At 44.7% G+C, this 15,316-nt stretch overlaps 1 pseudogene; it reads left to right on the top strand.

The window, feature by feature from the left end:
* The window catches only part of LOC136617211 (zinc finger protein 665-like), a 515,737-nt pseudogene that overhangs the window by 381,068 nt on the left and 119,353 nt on the right, over positions 1 to 15,316 (top strand).

Raw genomic sequence — 15,316 nt, 5'->3', positions numbered from 1 at the left:
GCGGCTTTAAGCATGCAGTCTTCCTATCTCTTTCTCCCCTCCTCCACTGCGTCCTTCGTCTGGTTCCTTTGGACATTCTTTCTCTGTTTTGCCTTGCAAAGCATCTTGGCATATCTGATATAAGGCGAAGTATTAAAGTTTTTTTCATAGAGTTAGTACACATATGAGAATAAAAATTAGTATACATATAAAAAGAAAGGCACATAACTATATCTATATGAATGTATATATTCCAGTGTTTTCTTTTCTACCTACAAGGATATATATATATCCTTCTCAATAAGTCCATCATGTTGACTTCCCCTTTGTGTCCGAGTAGATCCAGTCTGCACACCCTGGGGGACCTCTCCTCCGCACTGCGACTGGTTGGACACAACCCTGTTTCCTGGGCTCTGTATTCAGTAGGAAGTGTAACCAATCCCACATTCAGTACTTTCCTTATAACTCTCTGGGGTCTCCAGCTCCCTGCGTGGTCTGACGGAGTATACCATTGTCCTCACAGCCGCCCAGCAGCACGTATGGAGTTGTCTTATGGACTCAGGATTTAGTTCAGCCACCTAATCCTGAAGTCTGTTTGTTCTGCGCGCACAGATGCCAATAAGTATAGAATTTAGTATCATTCTCTTCTGGTAGGCGACAACCATCAGGACATCAGTGGTGACGTCGTCGCAGGTCCGCTAGCAGTATATACCAGTCCTGGTGTGCTGTTCTCTCCGTTATCAGCCGGTATCAGAGGATATATATATACACAGCAGTACAGTAAGCTGACATGGGGGGTTGCGCTCTCTGTTATTAGCCGGTACCATGTGACCTCTCTCTCCTCAGGCCCCGATGGACGGCGCGGAGATGAGCGGAAGGATATTAGCCGTCACCTGGGAGATCATCTACCTGCTGACCGGAGAGGTGAACTTCCCTCCATTCCTCCCATCTGTCTTGTATTTGTGCCATCCCTGAGCGTCTCCCTCCATCCACAGGAGTACACAGCAGTGAAGAAGACAGCGACTCCCATCATCCATCCTCACTCCCTGATCCAGAAGCTTCTAGAACTCACCAACAAGATGACGGAGCTGCTGACAGGAGAGGTGACTGCGGGGAATGTGGGGGGACATTCTAGCGGGGGGCTCTGGCTGATGACTGGATATTGTGTTGTCAGGTTCCTATAAGGTGTCAGGATGTGGCCGTCTATTTCTCCATGGAGGAGTGGGAGTATGTAGAGGGCCGGCGGGATGTGTACGCGGCCGCCATGCTGGAGGCGGGGTTACCAGGTAAGGGGAGCGGGAGTATGTAGAGGGATGTGTACGGGGCCGCCATGCTGGAGGCGGGGTCACCAGGTAAGAGGAGTGGGAGTATGTAGAGGGCCGGCGGGATGTGTACGGGGCCGCCATGCTGGAGGCGGGGCCACCAGGTAAGAGGAGTGGGAGGATGTAGAGGGCCGGCGGGATGTGTACGCGGCCGCCATGCTGGAGGCGGGGTCACCAGGTAAGAGGAGTGGGAGGATGTAGAGGGATGTGTACGCGGCCGCCATGCTGGAGGCGGGGTCACCAGGTAAGAGGAGTGGGAGTATGTAGAGGGCCGGCGGGATGTGTACGGGGCCGCCATGCTGGAGGCGGGGTCACCAGGTAAGAGGAGTGGGAGGATGCAGAGGGCCGGCGGGATGTGTACGCGGCCGCCATGCTGGAGGCGGGGTCACCAGGTAAGAGGAGTGGGAGGATGTAGAGGGATGTGTACGCGGCCGCCATGCTGGAGGCTGGGGTCACCAGGTAAGAGGAGTGGGAGGATGTAGAGGGATGTGTACGCGGCCGCCATGCTGGAGGCGGGGTCACCAGGTGAGAGGAGTGGGAGGATGTAGAGGGCCGGCGGGATGTGTACGCGGCCGCCATGCTGGAGGCGGGGTCACCAGGTAAGAGGAGTGGGAGTATGTAGAGGGCCGGCGGGATGTGTATGCGGCCGCTATGCTGAAGGGGCTCCACGGGGGCACCAGGTAAGAGGAGTCTCTGCTTTGGGATCACCTGGAGTTGCCCGTTGTCTGGTATACTGTCTGGTTTTCTCTCACAGATGGCATTGGGAGGGGAAGCCCCCCACAGCGATGTCCGCGTTCCACGCATTCCCAGGACGGTCCGGGAAAGAAGAGACGCTTCCCGCTGGTTCAGCAGGTAGATGGCGCTGAGTTCTGCTTAGTCTTGGTCGTCCTACGGCAGCACATAGGGGGTTAATCCGTTGCCCCCAGACTCGATAGAATATGAGATAAATAGAGATAACCAATCAGGGGACATTACGGCTTCGCTGCTTCTGGACTGGACTGCGGCCGTGCCTCGTGGTCGGTCAGAGGCCGCTATACGTGCCGTCTTGTGACACTATGTAACCTACCAGATAATGGACGGAAAATGTTCTAAAAATCTCTAAGTGGAGTTCAATGGGAAACCATACCCCTCGCCCCCCTTGGGGGTCTTGTTCCTCCAGAGCTGACACTATTGGGAAGTGCCGATCCCTACCCTTGTTTCTGCAGCGGAGCTGCAGTGTCGTTACCTCTGCTGAGGGCTGAACATGTTCTGGTGCTTAATGCTATTGTACATGTGGATATTGGGGGATCGAGGGATTAACCCTTTGTGTACTGCCTGCCGACTCCAGGAAGTTACGGTTGGGGGTTAGTAAATCTTAACCTATATTGATGGGATGACAACCAAGCAGAATGCGCTCTATTACAGCTGCAAGCAAAATTCTTCACCCCCCCCCCCCCCTCATACAAATGTAACTTACCAAACTTACAAACATTCAGCTATTTACAAACAATCACATACACTTACATTCTAGAGCTCATCACAATGTAACAAGCAGTTTCTGTAAATCGAACATTTACTGATTGCTGCAGTCGGCGTTATCCCCCATGAATAGACTCCCTCATAAGAGCCACATTTATAAGGCCTCCTTCACACGGACGGATTTCCGCCGCGTAATTTGCGGCGAAAATCCGCTGTGTTGCCCGCAGCTATTAGGTTCTATTGAACCTAATAGCTCAGGGCTCACGGTGCGGAATTCCACCGCGGAATTCCGCACAGTGAAATCTCCCGTCCTCACCCGCGGCATGCTCTATTTGCCGCGGGTGTACGCGCGGACGGCTTCCATTGACTGCAATGGAAGCCGTCCGTTCACGCTATCTCCCGCTGTAGCACAGCAGAAGATAGCGTGAAAACGCTTCCCCACCTACCGCCGCCGCGTCATATGACGCGGCCGGCATGTCACGTGACGCGCCGGCGGTGGGCAGGGAAGCGTCATGCGGGAGCGAGGAGTCTGGATTCGCAGGCAAGTATGGGATCTCCTGGGGGCGCCGTGATGGGCTCCGCCGTGGAATTTTGCAGCTGGCCTAAATCAGGAGTTGGCTCAAGCACACCTGATGTGACTAATCAAGAGGTTCACTAGTTGCATCAGGTATACTTGAGGTAAAACTAGCACATACTTGGACTGGTGAGGGGTTTGTTCACTGATGTTTAACTGCATGTTAGAAGTATGACCAAGTCTAAGAGTGGTCCAAGAAGTGAGGAGAAGAAATTAGCTTGTTCAAACAAGGAAAAGGATAGAAACCGATAGCAGAGGTGCTAAATGTTCCCAGAGATACAACTGGAATCTGTTCACAAGTTCAAAGTTACAGGAACACTGTGCTGGCTATCACCGGCTGCCACAAGATTCCTAAGTCATACAATGGTAGAGTTTTAAGAAACCTCTGAGGGCATCATGTCCAACCCTCTGCTCAATGCAGGGTCACTAAATCATCCTGAAGACTTCCATTGAAGGAGAACTCCCCACCTCCCATGGCAACCTGTTCCACTCATTGATCCCCCTCACTGTCTATTATCTCATTTGTGTTTCCTCCCTTTGTTTCATCCCATTGCTTCTAGTCTTTCTTTGTACAGATGAGCATAGGGCTGATCCCTCTGCACTGTGACAGCCCTTCAGATAGTTGTAGACCGCTATTAAGTCTCCTCTCAGCCTTCTCTTTTGCTAAACATTCCCAGATCCTTTAACCGTTCCTCATAGGACATGATTTGCAGACCGCTCACCATCTTGGTAACTCTTCTCTGAACTTGCTCCAGTTTGTCTATGTCTTGTATAAAGTGGGGTGCCCAGAACTGGACCCAGTATTCCAGATGAGGTCTGACTAAGGAAGAGTAGAGGGGATAATGACCTCACGTGATCTAGACTCTATGCTTCTCTTAATACATCCCAGAATTGTGTTTGCCTTTTTGTCTGCTGCATCACATTGTTGACTCATGTTCAGTCTATGATCTATTAGTATTCCCAAGTCTTTTTCACATGTGCTGCTGTTTAGCCCAATTCCTCCCATTCTGTATGTGCTTTCTTCATTTTTCTAGCCCAGATGTAGGACTTTGCATTTCTCCTTGTTAAATCCCATTCTGTTAGTCACCACCCACTGTTCAGGCTTTTCTAGATCTTTTTGAATCCTCTCTCTCTTCTCTAGTGTTAGCTATCCCTCCTAGCTTTGTGTCGTCGGCAAATTTTTTTTTTTTTTCAATATTAAATCTTTATTTGGGATATAGACATGTAATATACACACAGTTTATAAGACATGTAATAGTTGCAGACATGTTAACATTACTATGTTGTTGTTTTCTATTTAAATCATGCAATTGTCAAATCCCATTTTTTCCTTATATCAATAATATTAGAACGGATAAACATTTTCAGAAATTGTATATAAAAGAAATACTTCGATACAACATGTATCGTATTGAATGAACTTGGCATTTTTGTGCAGCCTTAACTTTTTCTAATAAGGTTACCTCCATAGCTCCCATGCCTCTTTGTGTTTTTTTAAAGAGTTGTTTCTTAGTGCTATCCACTTTTCGAATAATTGTTGTTCTGCCATACGGTCCCTAAATTCCCCAAAGGATGGAGGTGTGGGCTCTCTCCATCTTCTCGCAATGAGAGATTTTGCTGTCATAAGGGCATGACCCAGCAAATATCTAATTTTTGTAGGGTATTTAAGCCGACCAATAATAAGGTTAGTTTTGCAGATCTTGTGATACGGGTTTTTAGAATTTCGTCTAGATGATTAAGAATAAGATCCCAGTATCTCTCAAGAGCAGGGCATGCCCAAAATATGTGCGTTAGAGTACCCTTTTGGTCACAGTTCCTCCAACATTTGTCATTGGTGTTTTGGAATCTTGTGGCCAACAAGCACGGTGTGTAGTACCATCTCAGATTTACTTTAATTTGTGTTTCCAGTATCCCCAGACCTTTGGTTGAGCCACATGCCATTTTATACGCCTTTTCCCATGATTCCGTTGAAATAACTGTACCCAGTTCGTTTTCCCAACTAAGCATATGTGTTTTTTTGGATAATTTGTTGTCGCCTGTCAGAATATCATAGAAATATCTGGTTTCGGACTTTCTCAGTAGGGGTTCTGATGTGATCTTTCTTTGGACTTCCATCGGGATTTCTATCTTATATATAGGAGACTTTTTAAGGAAATTTTTTATTCTGGTATAATTGAAGAGGTCTTTTTGGAGAAGGTTACATTTTTCCTGTAGGATTTCAAAAGGTTTTAGTTCCTCTCCTGTCATTATGTCCTCTAAGTTTTCCACACCCCTTACTCTCCAGGTGTCAATTCTTAAATCAGATATAAACAAGTTTAGTATTTCAATTGGCAGTTTTGGTTTTTTGTGGGTATCGTAGGTGGCTACTTTTTTTGTGTATTCTTCCCAAATTTTTAGGGAGGATGCCACTGTAGGAGGCAAATTTTTGGGAGGGATGTTTAGGGCAAGGTTGGTTGACATGGCCGCGAGTGATGCGCCAAGTAGCAGTAGGTGTCCTTTGGGTGTTTTTGTGAGGCATGTTTCCATGCCTACCCAGGCCATTGTGTTGTCTCTTTTTGTCCAGCATCTGGTTTGGTTCAGGATAGTAGCTTTAAAATATTTTTCTAGGTTAGGTATATCTGCGCCTCCTTTTCTCCGGTTTGAGGCTAAGATTGAAAGGGCTAATCGTGGTTTATTTCCCTTCCAAATGAATGCGGATAGTTGTGCTTGTAGTTTTTTGATTGTGCTTTTGGATATGGGGATCGGCAGGACCCTGAAAAGGTATAAAATTTTTGGCAATATTTTCATTTTATAGGTCATGATCCTGCCTAGCCAAGATAAATTTATTCTTGATAGATGGTCGATTTCTTTTTGGATTGTTTCTAAGAGTGGAGTATAGTTAATTCCCTCTAGTTTATTTATGTCCGCAGAAAGTAATATGCCCAGATACGGGATGTTGTCAGCCCCCCATTTGAAAGAGAATTCTGATTGGATTGCGTGCTGTAGGCTTTGTGGGATGTTTATGCCTAGTATTTTTGATTTGTCAACATTAAGCTTGTGGTAGGATACTTTGCTAAAATGTTCGAGGATCTGGCAGGCAGCTCTCAAAGACTCCAGGGGGTGTGTTAATGTGAGGATAATATCATCGGCGAATAGGCCAATTTTGTGTTGGCGGGAGTTTAGAGGAATTCCTCTTGTTTCTATAGAGGATCTTATGATTTCGGCCAGGGGTTCCACCATGAGGACATATAGTATAGGGGAAAGTGGGCATCCCTGGCGTGTACCATTGGAAATGGTAAATTTATCTGAAATGTCGCCATCTATTAACACTCGAGCTGTGGGGTAGGAGTACAGGGCCCGGACGGCGCGAATCACACCCCCCCCGAGGCCAAATTTATTTAGCGTTTGAAACGCATATCCCCAGTGAACCCTATCAAAAGCTTTTTCTGCATCCAAAGCTATCATAGTTGTTGGGGATCTAGAGATTTGTGAGGAATATAAAAGGTTGAGAACCCTCCTCGCGCCGTCCGAGGCCTGCCGCCCCTTTACAAAACCCACCTGATCAGAATGCACAACACTCGGTAGGACATCGAGTAATCTATTTGCTAATATCTTTGCATATATTTTGACATCTGTGTTGAGCAAGGAAATGGGCCTAAAGTTTGCTGGATCGTCTGGCTCTCTTCCTGGTTTGGGCAACACTACCACCGTAGCCTGGAGCATCTCTTCAGGAAACGATCCTTTTTCCATAGCTGAACTGTAGAGTTTTCCCAAGTAGGGAGATAGGGAGTTTGAGAACCATTTATAATATTCTGCCGAATATCCATCTGGGCCAGGCGCTTTTTGGTTTTTCATTGAGGAAATTGTTTCCGCCACCTCGGATACCGTTATTGGGCGATCTAAACTAGCGGCTTGGACTGAGTTTATTGATGGTAGTTTAATTTTATTCAGGAATTTTTCTATATCTTCGTTGTTAGGGTGGGAAGTTTGTGGGTCATCTTTTAAGTTGTATAATTTACTATAGAATAGGCGGAATGCTTCCAATATTTGTTTCGGGTGGGATATTTTAAATTCTTTGTTTTTTGAGTTCCAAATGTATGGGATGTTAGTTTTAATCGTCTTTTTCTTTGTCAGGTTAGCCATCCATTTTGAGGGTTTGTTTAAGGATGCGTAGACATTAGCACGTTGGGAGGTTATTTCCCTGTCGTGATCCCCTTGCAGCACCCTACGCAGTTCTAATCTTGTTTTGAATAGGTCGTTATATATTTGCTGGTTTGCATTAGTCTGGGCTAGACTTTCTAATTGTTGGATTTTTGTCAGTAAGGTATCAGTTTTTTCTAGTTTTTCCTTTTTGTACCTAGCTCCTAGTTTTATAAGGATACCCCTCATGTAAGCTTTGTGTGCTGTCCAGAGCAATTCAGGGCCTACATCAGGCGTATTATTTAAAGTGAAGTAGTCTTCAATTGCGTTTTGGATATCTTTTTGAAATTTGGGTATTTTCATTAGATAAGTATTGTTTCTCCACATTTTATGAAGGTGGCGGAATCCCCCAATTGCCAGAGATGTCAGTATCGGGGCGTGATCCGACCAAGTTATTGTGCCAACCTCAGCCCTGATTGTAGAGGTTATGAGAGACCTGTCTACCAGGCACAGATCTATGCGAGAAAAGGACCTATGTCTTGCAGAGAAAAATGAGTACTCCCTGGCGGAGGCATTGAGACATCTAAACGTGTCAAAAAGTGCGGCTTTCTTTATCCAGTTGCCTAGGGACATACCCCCTCTCACTTTGTCGCTTGTGGTGTCGACAGATCTCTCTGGTACCAGGTTAAAATCGCCATTTATGATTATAGATCCCTTGGCTACTTTGTTTATTTTTTTGTTTATTTTGTTTAGAAATTTGATTTGGTTTGAATTTGGGACGTAGATGTTAGCTATAGTGACCTGTGTGTTTTTTAGCGTGCCCACCAATACTATGTAACGTCCTTTTGGGTCACATATTTGTTTATCAATTTTTAGCGGGGCTGTGTCTCTAAATGCTATCAGCACTCCTGCATGTTTCTTTTGTGCGCAGGCTTGTATAACCTGGGGGAATTTTTTGTGTGTCATTCTATGACTGTCTGTGTCTACTAAATGTGTTTCTTGGATACATACTATATCCGCGCCGAGACGGCATGCTTCTCACACGGAGCTTCTTTTGTAAGGGGAATTCAGGCCATTGGCGTTCAGAGACATCAATTTTGTGGCCATTTTCGCATGGCGGGTCGTTTGCACGGGAGGACGGAAGACTGGAGGTATCTGTGTTTATCTGCCAAAAAATAATTGAAACGAGAAACAACAACAAACGAGTGATGCATCAGATTAGCAGTATCAACCTTGCTACCAGAAGTGTTTTTGCCCTGTGAAGAGAATACCGCATAGGATAGTATTGAACAAGTTGTAACTGTTCCTTCGCTGGTAGCGGGTTTTTGCATGAGACGCAAGGTGAAACAACAATAAACCTTCAAAAAAATGTTTATACAAGCTTGTGCCTGCATGTTCGGTGGGGGGGTCAAAGTCACTAAAGTGAGAGGACTCACATCTCTGTATTCCAGAATGGACTGTAGATTTAATGTGTCCTTTGGTTTTTTAAACGGTTGCTTTTCTTCTTTTTCCTTTCCAGGAACATAAAGAGGGAAAATTTAGTGGGATCTTTTCTTCCTTCTTCTTGTTCTAGCTTTATTTTCCAAACTTGTCGGAACTGCTTTTCTCGGAGGTAGAGGGCGGAACTTGTTTAGGGGCGGGGGTTGGTACGCCCCACGATTTCAGTGTCTCCATAGCTGTAGAGGGGCTGTGAAATACATATACTGTATTAGCTTTTGTAGCGATGATTTTTGTGGGGAAGCCCCATCTGTAGGGAATATTTGCCTCTCTCAATGCCGTTGTTACAGCTGCAAAACTACGTCTCGCCTCCATAGTAGCTTGTGACAAGTCTATGAATAGACGTATGTCAGCATAAGGACTTGGAAGCACCTTTAGCTTTCTCGCAGTGTTCATGAGTGCCTCTTTGGTGCTGTAGTGATGTATGCGTACTATGATGTCTCTAGGTGTATTTTCCTTGAGAAACTTTGGGAGGGGGAGTCTGTGGGCTCTGTCTATCTGCAGCTCCTGTTCTGGGATGTTCGGGAGGATCTTTTTAAGGAATCGTGTGATAAATCCCTTTATTTCAGAGTTGGAGATTTTTTCTGAGACACCTCGCAGTTTGACATTGTTACGTCTATTTCTGTCCTCAAGATCCGTTAGTTTTTGTTGTAGTTTGGCAACAGTCCCCTCTAATTCGTAGTGGGCATCAATCAAGGAGTTGTGGGATTTAACTATCTCTCCCATTTTTGTTTCTGTTTTTTCTATACGGTTGTTAACCTCTTGAACTGAAGTGTCAACATGAGATGTTAGGCTTTTTAGATCTAGTTGTATTGTTTCTCTCAGAGCTAGTACTATCTCTTTAATATATAACTCTGAGGCTGGCTTATCTGAGGCTGATAGATTAGCTAGCCCGCTCTCCTTCTTGCTATTTTGAGCATTTGCAGGAACTTCAGGGGCTTCTATGCATGTGTTATCTGACATTCTCTGCCTCTGCTTCTCGGGACTGCTTGTGGGGGAGGGGGCACTCAGTGACAGCGTGTCCGAAGCCATCTTATCTCCCTTAGAGCGCTTTATGCTGTCTTCTATCAGGGGAGGGTTGCTTGCTCCCATCTCTTGTCCTGTCTCTGGGATATCTCCTGTCTCCTCTATCCCCTCTGCAGTGTCCCCTCGCTCACCTTTGTTAGCTGGGATCGGAGCCTCCTGCACCTTAGCTGTCTGTGAGCTGTCGGCCATGTCAGAGGGGGGGCTGCGTGCTGGGAAGAAATCCTCCAGCCTGGCAGGTTTAACTTTTGTTGTTCTCCTCCTTGTTGCCATAGCTGGGTTCCTGGTAGGTTCCTGCAGCTTGTGGTGTATTTTTTGTTCTTCTGGAGTTGCTTTGATGTTGCTTAGAGTCCTGTTCTAGACGGAGCCTATGCAAAAACTTCCATCTTGGTGCCTCTCTAAGCCACGCCCCTGTCGTCGGCAAATTTGATCAGTTTCCAATCAATTCCCTTCTCCAGATCAATTATAACAATGTTGACCAACACTCGGCCTAGAACAGAGCCTTGTGGTCCCCACTTGATACATTATTTGAGTACAATCACTCAGCCAGTTGTGAATCCACCTAACAGTTGCCTTTGTCAATCCCAGATTTGGTCATTTTTTTTCAATAAGTATGATATGAGATACTTTGTCAAATGCTTTACTAAAGTCAAGATATACTATATCTACCGCATTTCCCTGATCAACCCAGTCGGTGATTCTGTCATAGAAGGAAATTAGATTCATCTGGCATGACTTGTTTGTTACAAACCCATGCTGGCTCTGGTTAATTACTCCATTTTCATCCAAGTACTTGTATACATACTGTTTAATAATTTGTTCAAAGATGTTTCCTGGTATAGAAGTCAGACTCGCAGGCCTGTAGTTTCCTGGATCCACCTTCTTCCCTTTTGAGAAGATAGGTACAACATTTGCCCTTTTACAATCTTCTGGGACTTCTCCTGTTCTCCAGGAATTTTCAAAGATTATGGTGAGGGGTTCAGCAATTATCTCTGCTGCTTCCTTTAGTATCCTGAGGAGAAAATTAGTCATAAACACTTGAATGACTGCAAAAGACCTGCAGCAAGATCTGGTGACCACAGCACTCAGGTCTTTTTGCATAGTAAGGCATATACTAAACGCTGAAGCTCATCATGTCCGAACTCCAAGACGTCCATCTCTACTGACCCAAAAACACAAGAAAAGTCACCTCCAATATACTAAAAACCATAGAAAAATAAGTCACAGTTACGCAGGATGAATGTCGGGCAAACGATGCCAGTCACTCGTCTTTGTGTTCCCTCGCTATTTACACTGAATGATGAGCGATATTCTGCATAAACGATGGATAATGAGCTGATCGCTTTTTGTTCAGTGTTAATAGTGGCTGTTCAGTAGTGAATGGCCGCTGTATTAAGTGAATGGAGAGGGGCGGAGGAGTGAGAGGAGAGAAAGCTCCTGCACTGCACGCCCACCTGCTGGGCGTTCTGTGAGCGAGCCAGCAATACTAGCTGCCATGTGATAGCACGGGAACGCGGAGACACAGGGATGAGTGTCGGCCATCATTTTCCTGACATTCATCCCATGTAAATGGACCTTTACATGGAGTGATGGAAGAAAACTGTAGCTTTCCAGGCCTCTAGATCAGCGCTATGTCTAGAGGAGGAAGAATAAAGCCGATACTGAAATGAACAACCCGCCCACACTTAAGTATGGCAGTGGTCAGTGATGCTCCGGGGCTGAAAATCTGTAGCGTGTGGAGGGTAAGATTGATTCCATCATGTACCAGGAAATCCAAGTAGAAAACGTCATGTCTTCCATGATGAAGCTAAGCCTTCCGACAGAACAAGAATCCCAAGCAGACCTCAGAGTCCGCCAAGGTTTCAGAAGATGCCCAGGAAGATTCTGGCATGGACATCATAGTCACCTGACTTGTACTCTATAGAAAATATTTGGGATGTTAAGAATATTAGTGACCTGGAAGTTGTTGTCCATGAGGAACGGGGTGAGACTCCTCAGGACGCCGTCAGAAACTGCTGTCCCATGAGGCATCTCATCTACAACAGCAAAAGGGACCCCACTAAGTACTAGGGCTGGGAGGAGTAAAGTTCACTTTTTAGGGAGAGCACCTAGACGATGTGAGGAGACTTGCATGGCCATCCATGCTCCTTTGGGAAATTTATGTAAATGGAGAGATGTAGCAATGCCTCTACAACACCACCTATTTGACGGCAACATTGCTGCAAGTCAAAGTTCTGTCTAAGGGTCAACTGGAACCTTTTAAACCCATGCCATAGGCCTATAACAAAGCTAGCAGTCTACTGTAGACTGATGAGGGGCAAAACCCCAACTATCCCGCCTGTACATGGAAATGTCTGTCTTCTAGAGAAGACACTGGCTTCCACTCATATTCTCAGTCATTGTTACAAGGTTGAACATAGACCTGCAGGAATGCTGCCTTCTAACAGGGGGCACCGTGGAGGCATTGTTCCATCTTCCCATTCGCATAAATTCGACTAAAGACGCTTGTCATGGATGGGGATGATTCTGGAACTGCAGTTGTCTTGTACCACAACTTGGGATTCAGTTACTGTGATTTTGCTGTTCTGCACTTATCATTGTTTGCTTTCATTGCCAGTTTTGTCTCTTCTCTCTCCCTGTAGCCGATCTAGATGTCGTGTAGAAGCATGGGCCCATAGGAGAAATACAAATCACACCAGCTTGTTACAGTATCAAATGATTTCTACTTTATTCAAAATTGAATGTTGTTTATATGTCATAAGTGACATCACAGGAAAAGTACATACCTCCAAAACTACTAAGAATACCTGATAGGATATAACTAAAATGTTTAACATAAGTTCACAACTTTAAGGTGTAACTATAACAGACAAAAAACGTTATTATTTCATTAGGAAGGAATGCAAGGGTGGGGGTCTGGAGGACTATCTTATCTCTGTCCTACCTCGTAACATACACTCACTTAGTATATAGAAGTGGCTACGTTTAACCCCTTCACTACTTATACTAGCAGCATGCTATATCTTCCTAGTCTACAATCTAATAGCAAAAACAATTAACTGATACATTGATCTACAATTTTCTTAACATTCCCCACTTTACATCAATACATCAACACAGTATGTTAGTAAGACTGTCTCAAATATATATATCTAAAATACCTCTACCACAGACCCATGTCACACTTCAAAATCATCAAAGTAAAATGGCGCTTCCTTCATAGAACTTTTACCCATCACTTGTCAGACAGAGGTGGTCACCTGACCCAGTAAGTCATCTTGTATATTTTGGATCATAGTTTTGGTGATGGAAGTGTTAATAAGGTTTTGTAGCCGTCCTCGGATACATGGAATACAGCAGCAACCGCAGAGTACTAGAATGGAGGCAAATACTGACACTAGTGTGGAGTATATGACTTGTGACCAGTGTCCGAACAAGCTTCCAACCAGTCCCTGAATGGATCGTCTATGCCAGAGTTTTCAGCTAGTTGATTTGATAATGCATTTAACCCTTCCAGTGCTCGGGTATCATCTGGTGCAGTGTTATTAGGAATGATAGTACAACAATATCCTCCAATCATTTTACAAACTCCTCCTTTTTCTGCTATCAACCTAACAAGAGTGATCCTATTCTGCCATGCAATGAGTGAGGTAGGTCCTAGTTGTCCCTCTAGGCCCCTGATTGCATCTCTAGTATAACTAACACATCTCTGTTGGTTATCGTATCTGTAATTAATCCAGTCTTCATGATTATTCACTGTTACCCACCATGCAAGAGACTCTAAGCCCGCAGCTATCTGATTTCTTGCCTTCCACTCATGTGGAAGGGGTCTACATCTTCTCCCCTCTTATTCCAATTTCCTTCTACAGAACTCCAATCTGACCCTAGAATTATTCTAGCTGCTCTCTCTTTCTTCCCCATTCCATTTGTAACTCCTCATGAACCCTCTAAATTGTTCATCAAACTATTAAGGGTCTATTTTTGGATGCTTAATATGTTCTGTTGCTTTTTCAACATCTTTCTTTGTCTATATACTGCCATGGTGGCAGGATGTTGACTTCCCTGGCCATCATCTAACCAACCCCGGGTGTTTGGGACGTCAATCATCCTTATTCAGGCCCTGGGTTGCAGGAATCTGGGAACTAACATAGATTCCCTGTCAGGCGATGATGATATGGCAATGGAGGAGTGTTGGGTGTAGGTTCCTGGAAGTATGGGGGCGGCTGGGCATTACCAGGACCCCCATGTGCAGCTGCAGGGATAGGTGCCACAGTTTGTACAGGGCAGATTATATGATCATCTCCTTTATCTACTAGAGGCATCATTTCAGTTTTTGCTGCATTGGATCTACTTTTTATATGAACGTGGCTGGTTTGGGCTTCTTTTAACCAGGCTTCAGCAGCGGATAATCCGTATTTCTGCTGTTCTTCACTTGAGTTTGTCCGTATTTTATCACATAATTCTTTACAACTAGGGATTTCTAATTTATTTTCCCACTTGTCACAATATTTGACATAGTTAGGCTCTAACTTGTGTATGTACTTCTACACTCCTTCAAGGACTTCCTGTCGTTGATAACAACAGAGACATGCACAGCAGAATGCCTTACAGTTTGTATTTCCCATTGTTAGTAATTATGTTCTTGATGTTGATTTAAAAGACAAACAACATAAAACAAGCCTTTGGCCGCTGAAATATACAGCAGAAACGCAAAGGGTCCTGACCAGAATCAGTGCTTCGCTATATACACGAAGACTCCTTCTTGCCTTTCCAAGTAGGGCCTGTGAACATTGAACACAATCAAGGGTCTTGTCCGAAAACAACCCGCACACAGAGATTGGTCCTTAATGTGTCCAAGAGGTCAGTGCCCACATATCGGATCCGCTTATCTCAATCACTCACACATTCGCTTCATGTAGTATAAAACAACAATACAAATATTACAATATGTTAGTAGGCGTCCGCCCTCTTTGTATATTCTTAGTTACTCTATAACACAATATCAAAGAAAAAGACGTAGTAGGAAGATAAGTAAAGATCCCTCAACACAAAGCTTATCACAACCTTGTACTCTAGGCAACACCCATGTGCCTCTTGATGTCATTTAACCTCTTCAGCGTGCTGCTTGGAGTTATTCTTTCCTGTAGCCTTCTTGCAATAGCTATGGTCTCACATAGACTACTGCTATTGTCCCTAACAACCAATTCATCTATATTCCTTTCTCATTTACAATACACATTGTAATATCTACTAACACTAAAGTATACAGAAGAGGGAAAAAAAAGAAAAGGTTAACCATTGTTATACTTACTACACGTTATCTGGGAGGCTTCGGAATTATCTG

This window comes from Eleutherodactylus coqui, chromosome 1 (assembly GCF_035609145.1).
Source record: "Eleutherodactylus coqui strain aEleCoq1 chromosome 1, aEleCoq1.hap1, whole genome shotgun sequence".
Lineage (NCBI taxonomy): Eukaryota > Metazoa > Chordata > Amphibia > Anura > Eleutherodactylidae > Eleutherodactylus > Eleutherodactylus coqui.
The sequence above is the reverse complement of the archived record's forward strand: the minus strand, read 5'-3'. Positions and strand labels throughout refer to the sequence as shown.